The 18151-nt window shown below is 37.5% G+C and overlaps 1 protein-coding gene across 1 annotated transcript in view; it reads right to left on the bottom strand.

Moving 5' to 3' along the window:
• tbc1d5 (TBC1 domain family, member 5) overlaps positions 1-18151 on the bottom strand; it is a 469693-nt gene that overhangs the window by 355098 nt on the left and 96444 nt on the right. The window contains exon 2 of the mRNA XM_059972347.1: positions 12984-13061. The gene's annotated coding sequence lies outside the window, so the exon portion shown is untranslated. The remainder of the gene's footprint in view (positions 1-12983; positions 13062-18151) is intronic.

Below are 18151 nucleotides of genomic sequence, written 5' to 3'. Positions count from 1 at the left end.
CACAAGATGCAGTGGCATGCAAAAATTTGGGCAACCCTGGTGAAAATTTTTGTTATTGTGAATAGTTAAGTGAGTAGAAGATGAACTGATCTCCAAAAGTCATAAAGTTAAAGATGAAACACTCTTTTCAACATTTTAAGCAAGATTAATGTATTAGTTTTGTTTTGCACAATTTTAGAATGAAAAAAAGGAAAGGAGCACCATGCAAAAGTTTAGGCACCCCAAGAGATTTGAGCTCTCAAATAACTTTTTACCAAACTCTCAGACCTTAATTAGCTTGTTATGGGTTGTTCACAGTCATCGTTATTGAAGATCAGGTGATGCAAATTTTAAAGCTTTATAAATAGCTTGACTCCTCAAACTTTGTCTCAACAATCAGCAGCCATGGGCTCCTCCACACAGCTACCTTGCACTCTGAAAATGAAAATAAATGATGCCCACAAAGCAGGAGAAGGCTATAAGAAGATAGCAAAGTGTTTTCAGGTAGCTGTTTCCTTAGTTCGTAACATAATTAAGAAACGGCAATTAACAGGAACGGCTGAGGTCTGGAAGACCAAGAAAACTTTCCGAGAGAACTACTCATAGGATTGCTAGAAAGGCAAATCAAAACCCGTGTTTGACTGCAAAAGACCTTCAGGAAGATTTAGCAGACTCTGTAGTGGTGATGCACTGTTCTACTGTGCAGCGACATGTGCGCAAATATGACCTTCGTGGAAGAGTCATCAGAAGAAAACCTTTCCTGAGTCCTCACCACAAAATTCAGCATCAGAAGTTTGCAAAGGAACATCTAAACAAGCCTGATGCATTTTCGAAATAAGTCCTGTGGACTGATGAAGTTAAAATAAAGCTTCTTGGCTGCAGTAAGTAAAGGTATGTTTGGAGAATAGAGGGTGCAGAATTTCATGAAAAGAACACCTCTCCAACTGTTAAGCACGGGGGTGGATCGAACATGCTTTGGGCTTGTGTTGCAGCCAGTAGCATGGCGAACATTTCATTAGTAGAGGGAAGAATGAATTCGATTAAATACCAGTAAATTCTGGAAGTAAACATCATACCGTCTGTAAAAAAAAGCTGAAGATGAAAAGAGGATGGCTACTACAACAGGATAATGATCCTAACCACACCTCAAAATCCACAAAGGACTACCTCAAGAGGCACAAGCTGAAGATTTTGCCATGGCCCTCACAGTCCCCTGACCTAAACATCATCAAAAATCTATGGATAGACCTCAAAAGAGCAGTGTGTGCAAGAATCTCAAAGAACTAGAAACCTTTTGCAAAGAAGAATAGGCAAAAATCCTCCAAACAAGAATTAAAATACTCTTAGCTGGCTACAAAAAACATTTACAAGCTGTGATACTTGCCAAAGGGGTTGTTACTAAGTACTGACCATGCAGGGTGCCCAAACTTTTGCTTCAGGCCCTTTTCTGTTATTTTGAAACTGTAAAAGCTGGAAATAAAAAAGTAATCTTGCTTAAAGTATTAAAGAAATGTGTCATCTTTAACTTTATGCCTTTTGGAAATCAGGTCATCTTTTACTCGCTTAACAGTAACAGAAATTTTGACCGGGGTGCCCAAACTTTAGATGTGCCAAATCAGCAAAATCAAATATTGCTCTTAATGCACAACAATAAAGACGTGATACTAAAATAAACAACATAGTACCCATACCCAAATGCATTTTGGGAGATCTTTAACTTATATGGATTGCAATGTTTAAAGGAGGAGATATCCATAAAGATAGTCAAGGATCAGTGTGGCAGCAAGAGTCACTTAAAATGAAAGAAAGATCAAAGATGAAGTAAACAGAATTCAGGCTAGTAAGGGCAGAAACAGAGGAGTACGGATATAGCACAAGGTTAAGCATTGAAAATATAAAATATGGATAGATGGAATACTGGGTAGACGAATACGGTCAGATCTGTAAACAAGGATGAGAATTCTAAAACCAGATTGCTTACCCTAGAAGGTCAGTGTTTATCAGCAGATACGATTACATAAGTAAGACACAGAACAAAAACTGCATGTTGTCAGCATATAATTAAGTAAATAGAATTACAGGCAGGAGAGTGGGAAAAGAAAGAGCATTCCAGAATTATTTTGTCCAAAATGATCAAAGGCACAGATAGTGGGGATGGGAGATGCATCCTTCTGGCTACAGGGAGGTGTTAATATGTTAGTAAAATGGTCTGAACCACAGCAGATGAGTTATAATACAGAGTAATGTCAGGTGATGCATTTGGGAGCATTAATGAGGCTCAGTCATAGACAATGAACGATATGATTTTACGTTCAGTAGTTGGGGCATTAAATATTAGAACAGAGAAGCTATACACCAACTTTATAAAACATTGGTCAGACCTCAGATGTGGGAAAGATGTGACAGCAATGGAGGAGCTGCAAGGAAGATTCAATATGACGTTTCCGTTATGAAGTCAGAATGGACAGTCTAGCTGTGTGTCCCTACAGAAAAGGTTAAGATGAGACATGACTGAAGTATGTAAAGTTATGAGGAACATTGAAATGATACACTGTAGGACACTTTTCCCAACTCAGAAACAGATAAACTGTAACTGGATTACATAGATTTAGGGGAATGGGGAAGGAGGGATCCCAGATAAATGATGGCCTTGCTGATGACACCTACATCCCAAAAACAAATCACCTATGTATGTGTATCAAGGTACAGACAGTGTCCGATAACATTATAGTGAAGGAAAGTAGGAAATTAGCATGGTATTCATACATAGAACAAATTTAGCACCAAGGCTGCCTGGGAACATGTTAGTTTCTAGCAACTGAAGTGAAAGGGGATTCAGTCAGCGGCTTGCAATTGCATTGGAGTACCTAATATTTATGTTGTAAGAAATTTTAGTTTACTCAATCCTTCACATTGAACACACTGCCTTACAATTTAAAGCCAATGCAGGGTTCAAATGAGATGGTAAATTAGTGCCGAATACTATCAGTATATATGTGGAAAGTGATAACAGATACCATACTGTATCTCGGCTAGCCACCCATTTCAATTCCACTTCCCATTCCTATACTGACATGTCAGTGCATGGCCTTCTCTACTGCTTTGATGAGGCCACACTCAGGTTGGAGGAGAAACACCTTTTATTGTATCTGGGTGCTCTCCAACCTGATGACATGAACATAAATCTCGAGAACTTACACTAGTTGCCCCCCCACCTCCACTGCCATTCCCCATTCTTGTTTCCCTTTCTCACCTTATCTCCTTACCTGCCCATCACTTTTCTCTGGTGCTCCTCCCTCTTCCCTTTCTTCCATGGTCTTCATGGTATCCTATCACATACTCCCTTCTCCAGCCCTTTATCTCTTTTACCAATCAACTTCCCAGCTCTTTACATCACTCCCTCCACCTCTTCTGGTTTTACCTATCACCTGCCACCTTGTACTTCTTCTTCTCTCCCCCCCCCCCCCCCTCGCTTACCTTCTTACCCTGACCTCTCCCCTTCCTTCTCAGTTCTGAAAAAGGCTCATAGCCTGATACATCAATTGGCTGGCCTGCTGAGTTCTTCCAGCATTTTGTGTGTGTTGCTTTGGATCTCCAGCATCCACAGATTTTCTCATTCTTATGGCACATATTTGATAACATTTCTGATTGCAATGTGCAAAATACAGAATTTAGAACCTTAATGGGCAATGGGAACACCAAGAGAACAGGTACCATTGACAATGATTTCCTTGCTAAAATGAAAATGGAACCAAGTTAATATGGTCTCACAGTTATTAACAGCGAAGGGCTGTCACAGGAAGCTGGTGAACAGTCCCTTTTAAAATTGACTCTTCTTCATCTATAAATTTGGCAGATATTTTCATTTTAAATTAAGTAAATATCCATATTTAGGAACTGATTGAATAGAAATAGGATGACAACATCTATATAACAATGTTATGGCTGTGTATTGACTTCAATGCAACTAAATTTTGGATCAGAATCAGCTTTAATATCACTGGCATATGTCATGAAATCTGTAAACCTTACAGCAACAGTACAATGCAATGTCTTCAGCCTACTGTACCTCCTTCCTGATGGTAATGAGAAGAGGGCATGCCCTGGGTGATTGGGTATGGTGGTCATTAATGATGGATACCACCTTTTTAAGGCAGGACTCCTTGAAGATGTTCTGGATACTTCAGAGGCTAGTACCCATGATGGAGCTGACAAAGTTTACAACTCTTGGCTGCTTATGTCGACCCTGTGCAACAGCACTCCCTCCGCATAACAGACAGTGATGCAGCCAGTTAGAATGCTCTCAACGGTATATCTGTGGAAATTTGCAAGTTTTTTTTAGGTGACATACCAAATCTCCTCAAACTCCTAATGAGAGATATTGCTGCTGTTGTGCCTTCTTTGTAGCTGCAATGATATTCTGAGTTCAGGTTAGATCCTCAGAGATGATGACTCTCAGGAACTTGAAATTGCTCACTCTTTCCACTTCTGATACCACTATGAGGACTGGTCTCATCTTACCTTTCTTAAATCCATAATCTGTTCTTTAGTATTACTGATATTGAGTGCAATGTTGTTGCTACACCACCTTTCAATTAGCTGATACATCTCACTCCTGTTTGCCCTCTCGTCACCATTTGAAATTCTGCCAACAAATTTCATCAGCAAATTTATAGATAGTATTTGAGCTCTCCCTAGCCAAACAGAATTGGACACAGAGAGAGTAGAGAGCAGTGGGCTAAGCAGGTATCCCTGTGGTTTGCCAGCATTGATTGTCAGCAAGGTGGAGATGTTATTTCCAATTCGCACAGGGATGAAGTGTAATCTGCTCATCTGTTAACATATTATACAGGTTGGCTCCAGTTACAGAAGGGTTCCAGTCCTGTGAACTGTTCGCAAACCAAACAGTTTACAAGCTGGAAATATTGTTGTGAATCAAGTTTCTGCACAGCAGCGCAGCAGATGGCAAATCCACACTACTGATCTCTTAAATGCTCATTTGGATATACGCACTGTACAAAAGTCAAGGCTTCTGTGGAAAACCTATGGTTTCAATGCAAGCAACAAAGAATGAAAGTCTATTCTATCATCTGTTACAGATGCCTCCACTGTGAAACGATAAACAAAAGTTACTGACCTCTCCACATATGTCCTGCTATCAGTCTAAATATATGTTTCATAAGCTTAAGTAAAAATAAAAATCAAGCTGATACTGCAAAGTGATTTAATATTGGAAAGAATAGCATTCTCAACACTCTTGCTATGTTCCAGTAGGATAGCAACATGAACTGTCTCAACAGCCTCTTTGGGTCTAAGCAAAGATGTAACTCTTTATCCTTTAAAGCTTTTTTTTAATGATATCAAGACGCTGCCTGATATTAAGAACATCAACTACTAATAGCTTGATAGCAATGGAACAGGACTTGTTGCATGCCATGTACCTACGTTGTGTGGAGGAAGTGAACAATCCAACAAATGGTTCAAATAATTGTCTTGGACATTTTTATTGTGATCTTAAGACCCTGTTGGACTTGGTAATGTAGGATATTGTAAGTCTGGTCCATTGGCAAGATTGACAGTGGAGGGAGTTGCTTTGCCTCAGTTGTTGTGTGGACCAGGCCCTCATGCCATGGTGCTGCCTGTTGCAGTCACCCAGAGGCAGAGTGGGAGAGAGCAGAGGTCTCTGTAGGTGTGCGGGAATTCATGCTGGTTTTGAGGCTAGCCCCTCCCAGTAGTGCTACTCTCTATTGTTCGGTCAGTGGAAAACAAGCTACACCAGGACAATATCTCCCACACCATCGATCTACAGGCCATGCCACTCGGGACTTGGGCTGTATTTTTTTGGAACTGTATGTTTCTCTGCTTTCGTAACCATATGTGCTATATGCTGTGTGCTGTTCCTACTGTGGGTTTTGCATCTTGACCTGCAAAAACGATGTTTTGTTTGGCTGTATTCATATATATGGTTGAACGACAATTGAACTGAAACTTGGTAACAGGTCTTTCAATTGATATACAGTACAATAAATACAAGTTGCACTCTGAATCTATAGAATCAAGTGATTCAAATACACAGCTGTATCGGTGTTGAGAAAATTGAACATTACTTGGTTAAATTACTTTTCACATTTTAGGAAGTTAACCATTTTGCACATTTGATACAAACAAAAAATGGCAACAAAATGTAGCCAGAACTGAAAGGTCCGTATTTCTCTGATAAGAAAGTTTCACCAAATTTAAATACAAAGAATTTAGACTGCATTATTAGCAATGATCTTGCTGAAATTACTACAAGATGGCTTAAAAAGGTTTACATAATAAAACTAATGAGTACAACGGAACCTTTACTGGTTTGGCTAGCTTACATGACCAGGGCACTGAGCAACAAAGAACACTATTTTGGACATTACTACAGTCAACACCAACCATAGCTCAGAAAGGAGATAAATTGACAGCATTACCACCAATTACTACTCAAGACTCTTTCCTGAAAATGCATTTGTGAATGCTACATAGCCCCATTTAATTCTAATACACACTGATCTCAATATAAAATCATCTATTCATATTGAGAACCACTAGACATTTCACAAAGGCTCTCAGTTCTGTCATCTCAATCACAGATAAGGTCAACCAATTATTTGTTATTGGTGCAATGTACACTCTCATACACCTGCTCATCACTTTACCCTTAAGGGACTGCTCTGTACACTTTCCAAAGTTATTAAAAGTTAGAACATAAAACCATAAGATCATTAGATCATAAGGCCACTTGGCCCATTAAATCTGCTCCGACATTCCATCATGGCTGATTTATTATCCATCCCAAACCCATTCCTTTGCCTTCTCCCTGTAACCTTTATTGCCCTGACTAATAAGAACTTACCAACCTGTGTTTTAAATATACCCAATGACTTAGCTTCCACATCTGCTGAACAGATGAAAAGTTGCAAGGAATGAAGTCTGTAGTATCTCTCCCAAGTTACTGTACTTTTTAAACTGTAGTCACTGTGATAATGTAGTTCATGCAGAAGGTCATATACACATGCAATGTACTACTGGCCAAATAATCTATCATTAGGAAGCAGTGAATTCATCAGAAGACCAAGGTTGGCCAAGACTAATAGTAAAATTGCTTCCACAACTTAAAAACTAAAAGTAACCAAAAATCTTTTTATTGCTAGGGAAAGTACTACAAAAGAGGTTACTCCTCACTTTTAAAAGATACTAGTAATAATATTGTTCTCCATATTTATGGAAGGATGTAATGAAAGTAGAGGATAATTCTTTTGTAGAAGAAACTAGTATTAGGACTCACTGTAAAAAAAAGAGGATTCCATTTAAGAGTGTGATGAGGCAACAATTTTCTCAGAGGTTTATGACCCTCTGTAATCTTTTTGCTGGAATAGCTGTTGGAAGTGTAGCCTTTGAATTTCTTTTTAAGGCAGAGATCAAAAGATTCCTGACAAACATGGTGTGAAATGTTACTTCAGGTAGAATAGATTGTAGAGTGAGGATAAAACCATATCAAGAATGTTCTTATAAAATTGCATTGAAAGCTCAAGGGATAAAGTGGTCTACTGTTCATAAGCGTAGAATTACTAATCAAATAAATATTAGTATTTAAAGAGCAAGTCAAGGTGATGGTGTTTGAAGCATATTCCTACAATTTACCGTGTACCTGAATGTCAATACATTTGCCCAGAACTTGCATCAACAGTGAAGCAAACGGCACTTCTCACTGACCTTGAAGAAACTTCCCCACAATACTCTTAACAGTCTCTAATGTGCAGATTTCCCTTTTTTCTGGTATCGTTGCCTACAATTTGCACAGTGATGATGACAAATATTTATTCACACTATTTGAAGACACGATTCCCCTGAAACAAGATTATTAGAAAAAGAACTAATATGTGCAGTATGATTCTACAACTCTTAACATGCAGAGACAACCACCAATGTTAAATGTCCAAAGTTTGCCGAAGGTTAAAAAGTGTAAATTTCCAGGCAGGCAGATAGTCCAGTGAAATCCTACCACTCAGATGTGATACAGTACAAAACATATATACATTTGTCCAGATAAGCATTTAGGTTGATGGATAAATCATTTAGAAGAATACTGGCTGTAATTCTCCTTTTCTACCTCAAATATTACCAGGTGTTAACATCTAATATTTTCAAGGGGAAGTTCATGCCTGAATTTATCTTTTGCCATGTCTCATTTCTGATAACATAATATTCCCTCAATACAGCAGTGAAATGTCATTCAGATACTCTAGTTTCTGGAGTGGTATTTAAAACTATAATTTTCTGATTCAGTGGAGACGCTGAATGACAACTCAATCCAATGCAGTGTAGAAACAGAGCTTATCAGAAAGGTGAGAGTTTATTGAATCTATTCTCTGTGTATTATAACTTGAAAAAGAATTTCAGGTTATAAAGTATCGATGGCAGTATAATATAATATCAAAATCAGAATAATCTGGAAATGGGCTTATTTTGGATAGTTATCTCCATTTCACTAGATATTGAAAAAAGAAATATTTTTCCTTAAAAATAAATACATCTCTGTTTGACAAAAGAATGTTGAAGAGTAAATAGTACTAACAACTAAAATCCTAAGGTTTAAAAACTGTATCGATTTTAACCTTATTGTTGATCTCAATAAATTTCTTATTAAAATTACATTGATGCATACAAAAATAAAAGCTGACTTTCAGAATTCAGGCTAAGAAATAGAGCGTGCTGCCCATTTTTCGTATCAAGAAACAACAAACCTTCACGTCAATGTTTTTTTGTTTACTAGAGATGACTGGAAAGCCATATGTTTTTTCTATTGTGCAAATGTGCAAAGAAGAAATGACTCTCAGTCACTTGTGTTTCTGATTAGCAAAATGATTTATGCCACAATCACTAAAAAATGCCAGCAAGTGAATGAAAAGCGCACCAGATGCGCATGTTTTAAAAAAATAACAGTAGTTGCTACATTGTAATCACAGCTACCTAGCTCACTTAATTTGTTATCCCCATACAGTGTGTGGCACTCTTAGAAATGGCAAGTTTTCACTTTCTGCTTGGCAAAATAATGGGAAATAAATGATACATTTTATACATTTTGCCATGCATGATTCAATAAATTAGGCACAGTTTTGTATTTAGACTTATCATCAGTAAGAGGCTGGCAAAGATCACAGGGATTAATTGCTTCAGAGGTATGTAATGCAGGTTTCCCTTTTCCCTGCATACTTGGTAAAGAAACAATGATTAATCACTGTTTAACTATTCTCTAAAGGGAATTGAGAGTTTGCCAAACCAGGCCACATCCTCATAAATCGTGAAGTTACATTTAGATTAGTTGCCAACAAAATATAAAATATTAAAATCTGCAGTCATCTTGAAACAACTTGTGCTGAAATAAGTTACTTTTAAATAAATTGTATAATTTTTAAACCAACTTATAATGATATTCTTCTTGCATTTATGCTTACTAAGCAGTTTTCAGTTTTTACTGTTACCAAATGTACCATCTCTTCAGCCTTGCCAACCAAAGATTTTGACAGCCTGTTCAGTTTGGTCATCTATAATGCAATTTCAATTTGGTAAGCAATCTTCTTCCGTTCTTCAGTTGCTGATATATTAAAAAATACCAAAAAACAAATCCTGAATGAGGGTAGTAGAAGGAAAATATTTTGAAATGTATTTGTGCTTGCGAAGACTTCTCAGGGCTGTTGGGTAGAAGTGTATAAGTGCTTGATGTCATACACAATGCTAAGCACAACAGAGAAAAATATATAAAAATTCTCCTCTATTTAGTGTTAAAAGGACATCTTAGTATTTGTATGGACCATGGAAAGAACAATACAACCAAAATGAGTTAACTCCTTATAAAATTTTAAACTATATTTACTATTGGGGGGGGGGGGGTTACAAAAAAAACTGTAGATGATTGAAAAGCAGGATCTCAACCCAAAATGCTGATTCTCCTTTATGCCTCCAATGATTCTGTATGACACACTGAGTTCCTCCAGCAATTTTGGTTTATTTATGGTATATACTGCATATGGTCCCCATTAATGATTTCTTCAAAGTTCACGTCACCATAAACAACCCTGAGATTCATTTTCTTTATCATTTTCAAATTTACCCAACTTGCAACTATCATTTTCTTTACTTACCTACATATTATAGAACTTCATCCTCAATAGTGGAGTCAAGTGACTACAACAGGCTAATGATCTTAAAATTATAAATAAACATGTTAAAATTAACTTCAGATCCATTTCAGATATCAGTATTGAACATTTTCCTAAAGTTTAAAAAAATGGGACAGTAAAGCCTCATGTAATTACTACAATCAGACTTGTCTTTGCTCTTGAAGATGGTCATGATTTTGACACCTTAGTATTTCTCCGGTATACCTTCCTTTCAAATGTGGGAGATGAAATTGTGAATTTATGACAAGTTTTTTTTCCATTAAATTTAAGAACATCAGCTGGAGTATCATCTGCTTCTGAGGTCTTGTTTTGCAGGTGACACATGTCCTTTTTGACTTGTCATTGAATGGTTAATATACATTAATAAACTGAAACTCTTTGTTGCCTCAATAAACAACGCTAAAACATTAGACATTTTAGCAAGCGTGGTCCTTTAAAACAACCTATTTTCATGTTAGAATACCACGGAGTGGTTTTGAGTGTATGCACAAAAGGTTGAAAGTAAATTGTACAATGATGCTTTCCAAATGACTCGGAATATTTTATTACATCTCTCAAAATGCTTAAACAAAGGTGTCTTATTTAATAGGGCAGTGTACGCTTATTTCAACACAAAAATATGGATATACTTTCCACAGCAACTGAAATATTATGACTTATCACATTGCATCTCAAAGTCACAGTCAAATGATAGGTATAAAAATATAAATAAGACTTTATTTGATTGCAATCGTCAGAGTCATGGAGGCATGCAGCATTGAAACAAGTTCTTTTCCCACTCCATGTATTCTGACCATCATGCTAATCCAATTCATTGCCTGTATTAATTGCATATCCTTCTCACACCCAGCTCATTCAAGATGCCTTCTAAATGGTGTTACCTCCTGCACCACCTCCTCTGGTAACTCACTCCAGGCATCAACTCCTCTTTCTGAGAAATATTCACCCCTTAGATCCCCTTTAGATCACTTTCTTCTCACTATAAATCAATTCCTTCTAGCTATAGACACCTCTACCATGGGAAACAGATACAGGCTTGCTCTCTTATCAGTGCCTCTTATAATTTTATAAATCTCTATCATGTAACCTCTCCACCTCCTTTGCTCCAATGAAAAGATCCAGCCTATCTAATCTCTCCTCTAACTCAACTAACTCAAGCCCTCTAACCCAGTCAATCTTTCCTGCATTCTCTCTAGCTTAATCATATCCTACCTACAGAAAAAAACATCATAATCCAAGAGCAGCCTATCTACTTTTGATACAACTGCAACATGACAACACAAGCCTTGTACTTCCTCACAACCCTATTGACCAGTGTTCCACTCTTCAGGAAACTAAGTACACTGAGGCTTTGCTGTTTAACAAATGCCACATGGAATAACTATTCATTGACCAGGCTCTGCCCTGAATTAACGGCATCACTTTGCACTTCTCCAACAGTATCTTGAATAGATCAAGCAGTTAAAAATTTTCAGCTCCTCTTATCCATAAAAAAAAATCTCAAAGCAGCAAAATGCAGCTTCTGCCAATTTGGAAATACCATTAGAGTAATGAAACAGCAACAACGTATATTTTGGGTACCATGGTGGATAGGAAACAACAAAAAACATTTCTGGTTCAGGAAACGAAAAAAAACCTTAGATTTAGAAAAGATGCCCAGCCATTTTGGGATGGTGGTTCTGTGTGCCAATGGGAGCAAGGAATTCTTTTGACTAGGTGTGAGGATCCCCCAACTCAAATAAGCAATGCACAATCAAATTTTACGACCTCACAAAAACAAAGACGGTGAGCTGCCAGCCACTTAGAGCAGTTGTACTGTGTCACTTCAGAAAATGAACCTGGGATAATTTATTGTTGGCTTATAACTAGTGTTAATGCACCTGCAATCAGCAAGTGATTACTTTCATTTGGATTCATCAACCTGATTATTAAAACAAAATACTGGAGATTCTAAAAATGTGACATATAAAAATTAAGAAAAATATATAATGGAAGTACTCTGGTTAGATGGCATCCATGAAGGAAGAAATAGAACTAATGTGCTTGGTTAATGATCCTTGATCAGAAGAGTTCTAGTGAAACGTCAATAACCTGAAAAATCTATTCTGATTTTCTTCCCATTAACAATGCCAGACTTGCTGACCATTTCCAGCAATTTCAGTTTAAAGTGGTGTACTGTGATATTGGTACTATTGAAGACTTGGCAAAAGTACTATGAAATCGCAAGAAACTATTATGAGAAACCACCGCTGAGGACACCTTAAAGCAGTGATGCTTCAAGGTGGTAGCATCCATCAGCAAAGACCTCCACCATTTAAGATACACTTTCATTACTACCACAGTGGACAAGATCCTGGAGCCTGAAGATCCACACTTAAGAATTCAGAAACAGCTACTTCATGATCACTTTATGCCTTTGCACTATACTGCCACTGCTGCAAAACAATAGGTTTCATGTTATCAGTGATAATAAATCTGATTCTTACACTTAAATAGTTCTCCGTCAAGGAGTCCATGTCATCCAATACAGAAAATGATTCTGTGAATGCCAAACAGGGAGCTCCCCTTATAGTTATCCAATTCCTCCTATTTCTTTTGTTCTTGCTGCAGTTTAAGGCTGTCACTTGCATATTGTTTCTCCAACATGAGTCAGTTCTGTTTGCATAATTTTGCTGCATCCAGCAAACAACAGTGACATTTCTGTATCACCCAGGCATGAATGTCAACGTACCCCTGGATTGAAGCAGGTAACAAAATTTTTAACATCAGATTATGTACAAATTAACTCACCGATCAGAAGGATAAGGCTTACTCCAAGTTTTTCAGCAACACTTGATTTAATACTCTGTAACCTCAGTCAATCAACACCTAAATGAAAAACGATTAGAGTAAATTTTTATGCTTCCAAGCAATTACAAAATTGTTTGAAGTTAATTTATTAAGTCCTATGTTAACAACTAGTGACTTAGTTCCCATAGAATATCCTATTTCTATTTTGGAACAGTATTTATGTAACTGATCTAATTAAGTTTTGGTTGAAGGTGACTACATCATCCAACTCAATCCTCATCAGGATGTTGATGAACTGACAGTTAAGAACAGGTGATTTAATTCTGCTTTAGAGATTGCTGTTATGAAAATAGTACTACAGTCAAAATAGCCCCATTGTCTTAATTGTATCCAATGGTTTTAATCATACCTTGATATTTACTGCATGGCATAAATAAAAATTGATTATGATTGTCTTCTACAACAACTGTGATGGAGCATTCAGTCAGGACTTCTGGCTAGAGGATGCAAATGTTTCAGCCTTTTCTATAAGATGCACCCACTGGGATTCTGTCATCATTTAGACGGGTATTTTCTTGGTGTTTTCACTTGTTAGGTGTTTAATTATTTACCATGAGACTTAATCTGAACTGCTAGTTGTGGAATCATTTACCTGTATACGGTATATTGCATGCTAATTTTGATTTTTAGCACACTTGCAGTTCCAAGTTCCAAGATACCGATGTTCATGTGAAGTAGCAATTGAGAATCTCATGAGCAAAGGCTAAATCCAGGAAGTGGGAATTGAAGATACCTTGAAGAACTGTCGGACTTTACAAAGATGGAGGTTTGGAGAACAAAGACAGAAGAAACTGGAAACACTAATGATAATTTTAAAATAGACTGCAATGTAGTTCAGCAATCCCATTATCAATGGGTAACAAGAATGGTGTCAGACATGTAAAAATCAAAAACAAAGCCACGTACATGTATTTATCTTTCAGGCCAAATTGTCAAATGAATTTAATTTGTTTGGAGGCTACCCAGATGGAATATAACTATTCCTCCTCCACTTTGAGAGTGGTCACATCATGGTACAAGAGGAGGCCATGAACTGAGTTGGTGGAATGGGAATAGGAATAGGAATTAAAATGGTTAGCCACCAGAAAATTCCGCTTTTGGCCATAGAGTGAAGGTACCCGACAAAGTGGTCCACCAATTTACGGCAGGTCTCACCAACATAAGAAGAGACTGCATCAGGAGCACCTGATACAAGAGACGATCCCAGCAGATACACAGACGAATTGTTGCCGCATCTGGAAGGAATGTTTGAGGCTCTGAATGGAAGTGCAGAGGGAGGTGAATGGGCAGGTGAAGCACTTTGGCAACTTGCGGGGATAAGTGCCAGGAAGGAGATCAGTGTGAAGGACAAAAAGGCAAGAGAACCATGGAGGGAGTGATCCTTGTGGAAAACAGAGAGTGGAAGATAAAGATATCTTTGGTGGTAGAATCGCTTTGGAGATAGCAGAAACTGTGGAGACTCATGGAATGGTAGTTTAGGACAAGAGGAACTTTAACCCTGTTAAGGCAGCAGGAAGGTGAGGTGAGGTGAGGTATTTCATGACATGTTTTGCCCTTAAGTTAACAGACTGATAAAATAGTTAAAAGAGAAATTTTACAAACTGGAATAAGTCAATGAACTGAAGGTGGTACTAACTGCATTATTTATGAACTGTCAATCCAATCTAATGCAGTTTAAATCTTCCCAGATGGCAAAATGCATTATTAATGCACAATTTTAATGACTGAAGTTTATGTAGTTTATTTACACACAGTAAATAAATGAAAAAAAGAAAGCAAAGCAACAATGATATTTTGTCAGTCCACTCCCTCCACCCAGTCAAAAAAGTCAATTAAGTAGGTCTGAACTTTTATTCTGCTCCTTTCCTAGCTCCTTTTCTTTCTTTCCCAGTTCTGATTAAGCACGCCGGATCTGAAAGATCCACAAATGCCACATTACTTGCTGAGTACTTACAGCACATTGATTTATGATGATTTTTTCCATTAGCTATAGGTTCCATGTGCATTCAAATTTAAAAACTTTTGAACGCAGGCAGCGTTCACTCCTAGCAATGAAAAAATGTTTTTTCTGTATCAGCATTTAAACCAAGTTGACAAACTATTTGTTGCCCTACATCAGTTGTATCTTAAGAAAGCTGGACATGCAATGTGAAAACTGAGTTATAATTTTAAAAAAGTTCTAATCATTTGGAAGAAAGCCAAATGACACGGATTTCTCTAAATCAAAGAAATGAGAAAATTTAAAATACAGTATTTTCAGCTCATTGTGTCCGTGAGGGAACACTTGCAGAACTCTATTACTTTTTGCGTGAAAACACTGTAAATCATCAACCCTCTAATTCATATTTTAAGCCAGAGACTTCTGGTTTTTGATCTCAATTAAACCTTCTCAGATACTTTCATTCCAAAGTAAACAGTTCTGGCCATATCCTTTTACACCTGAAAAATATTCTCTCTGACTTATCCGAACTTTCCTGTTATAAGATGACCAAAATTATATTACTCTATTGAACATATGATCAAACTGGTACATAACTACTCTAGTCTCTACTCTACTCTAGTCTATACATCAGCTAATAAAGGCAAGCACCTTTTTAATTTTTAATCCATTATTGATCTGTTGTGCCAACCTTATGGATCTTTGGGCATATATTTCAATGCTACTTTAGTCCTTCATCCTCCCACTAAATGGATATTCCCTTACAACGCCCTCCCCCAATAAATCCATTCTAGTTATGAGTTCTGTCTAAATTCAGTGCTGGTTCTACTACTTTTCACGTCATATGTTGATGACCTGGATGATGGTATTCATGGCTTTATGGCAAGTTTGTGAATGATATAAAGATAGGTGGAGGGACAGGCAGCATTGAGGAAGCAGGGAGTCTACAGAAGGGCTTGGAGAGATTAGGAGAATGGACAAAAGTGGCAGATGGAATACAGGGAAGGGAAGTATATAGACATGCACTTTGGAAGAAAGAATAAAGGCGTAAACTACTTTGCAAACAGAGAGCATATTCAGAAATTGGAGGTGCAAAGAGACTTGGGAGTCCTTGTGCAGGAATCCTTTAGGTTGTGGGAGTAGAAAGAAAAGCAAATGCAATTTTAGCATTCTTTTCAAGAGGGCTAAATTATAAAAGCAAGAATATTATGCTGAGATTTCATAAGTCATTGTTCAGACCACAAATGGAGTATTATGAGCAGTTTTAGGCCCCCCATCTAAGAAAGGATGTGTTGCCATTGGAGAAGAGATTTATGGGTATGATCCAGGGAATGAAAGGGTTAATATATAAGGATTGTTTGATGGCTCTGGGTCTTGTACTTGCTGGAATTTTGAAGTATGGAGAGGGGATCTCATTGAAACCTACTGAATACTAAAAGGCTTAGTATTAGGCTTAAAAGGCTTAGGCTTAGAACACAGCGAGGATGCTTTCAATAGTGGAAGAGTCTAGCACCAGACAGCACAGGCTCAGGATAAAAGGACAGAGAGAAAGAGGAGTTTCATTTTCAAATGTAATTATCATTCAACCATACATTAATACCCATGAACACAGCGTAGTAAAACAGCACTCTCTGAGGACAAGGTGAAAACCTAATACCAACAGTCATACACAGCACAAGCACCTAAAGCATATTTGATAGTGGTAAACATGCAGTCACACAAAAAAAATATCATAGAGCACAAGTCCCTAAGTGACATGCCCCATAGGTTGATGGAGCATGAACGTTGTCAGCAAGAACAAGCCCTCAGCAGTCTGCAGACGAATGCATGCAAGCAATCCAGCTCGTCTTCCCCCAGGTGAACTCTGGAGGACAGCACTGACTGGAGGCGCTTGCTCCCAATTTAATATAGACTCTGTTATCTCCCTTTCTTTAGCCAGAGTGTGGTGAATTTGAGGAATTCATTGCCACAGACAGCTGTTACTAGTTACTAGTTACATTTAAAGTGCAGGCTGAAGGATTCTAGATTAGTAAAAGCATAAAAGGTTATGAGGAAAAGGCAGAATGGGATTGAGAGGGAAAATTAATCAGCCATGATCAAATGGAGAAGGAGACTCAAAGGGCCAAATGGACTAAACCTGTTCCTGTTCCTGTTCCTGTTGTATTGTTTTAAATGACCAGACCAATTTCCATTGTAGGTCTCTAGAATAGGTTATATGGTCAGTACAACATTGTGGGCGGAATGGCCTGTAATGTGCTGCAAATTTCTACATTCTATGTTCAATTATATTTTCCTTGAATCTAAAGCTTTCCTCTTCATTGTTAGCTCTGCAGCCAAGTTTTGAAACATCTGAAAGCTTCTTTAGCATTCCTTCTATATTTATCAAAATCATTAAACACATTACAAGAAGCAAAGGACCAAAGTCTGAGACTTGTGGTTTGGTTATAGCTTTCTACAATAAAAATGGTAGTCATAACCTTTTGTTTACCATGAATAAGTACAGTGGCATGCAAAAGTTTAGGCACTCCTGGTCAAAATTTCTGTTACTGTGATTAGTTAAGTGAGTAGAAGATGAACTGATCTCCAAAAGTCATAAAGTTAAAGATGAAACATTCTTTTCAACATTTTAAGCAAGATTAATTTTGTTTTGTACAATTTTAAAGTGAATAAAAGGAAAGAACACCATGCAGAATATTAGGCACCCCAAGAGATTTGAGCTCTCAGATAACTTCTACCAAGCTCTCAGACCTTAATTAGGTTGTTACGGCTATGGTTTGTTCACAATCATCGTTAGGAAAGGCCAGGTGATACAAATTTCAAAGCTTTATAAATATCGACTCTTCAAACCTTGTCCTAACAATCAGCAGCCATGGGCTCCTCTAAGCAGCTGCCTAACACTCTGAAAATTAAAATAAATGATGCCCACAAAGCAGGAGAAGGCTATAAAAAGATAGCAAAGTGTTTTCAGGTAGCTGTTTCCTCAGTTCGTAATGTAATTATGACATGGCAGTTAACAGGAATGGTGGAGGTCAAGTTGAGGTCTGGAAGTCCAAGAAAACTTCCCAAGAGAACTGTTCATAGGATTGTTTGAAAGGCAAATCAAAACCCCTGTTTGACTGCAAAAGACCTTCAGGAAGATTTAGCAGACTCTGGAGTGGTGGTGCACTGT

Source organism: Hypanus sabinus, chromosome 6, assembly GCF_030144855.1.
Source record: "Hypanus sabinus isolate sHypSab1 chromosome 6, sHypSab1.hap1, whole genome shotgun sequence".
NCBI classification, from domain to species: domain Eukaryota; kingdom Metazoa; phylum Chordata; class Chondrichthyes; order Myliobatiformes; family Dasyatidae; genus Hypanus; species Hypanus sabinus.
The sequence above is the reverse complement of the archived record's forward strand: the minus strand, read 5'-3'. Positions and strand labels throughout refer to the sequence as shown.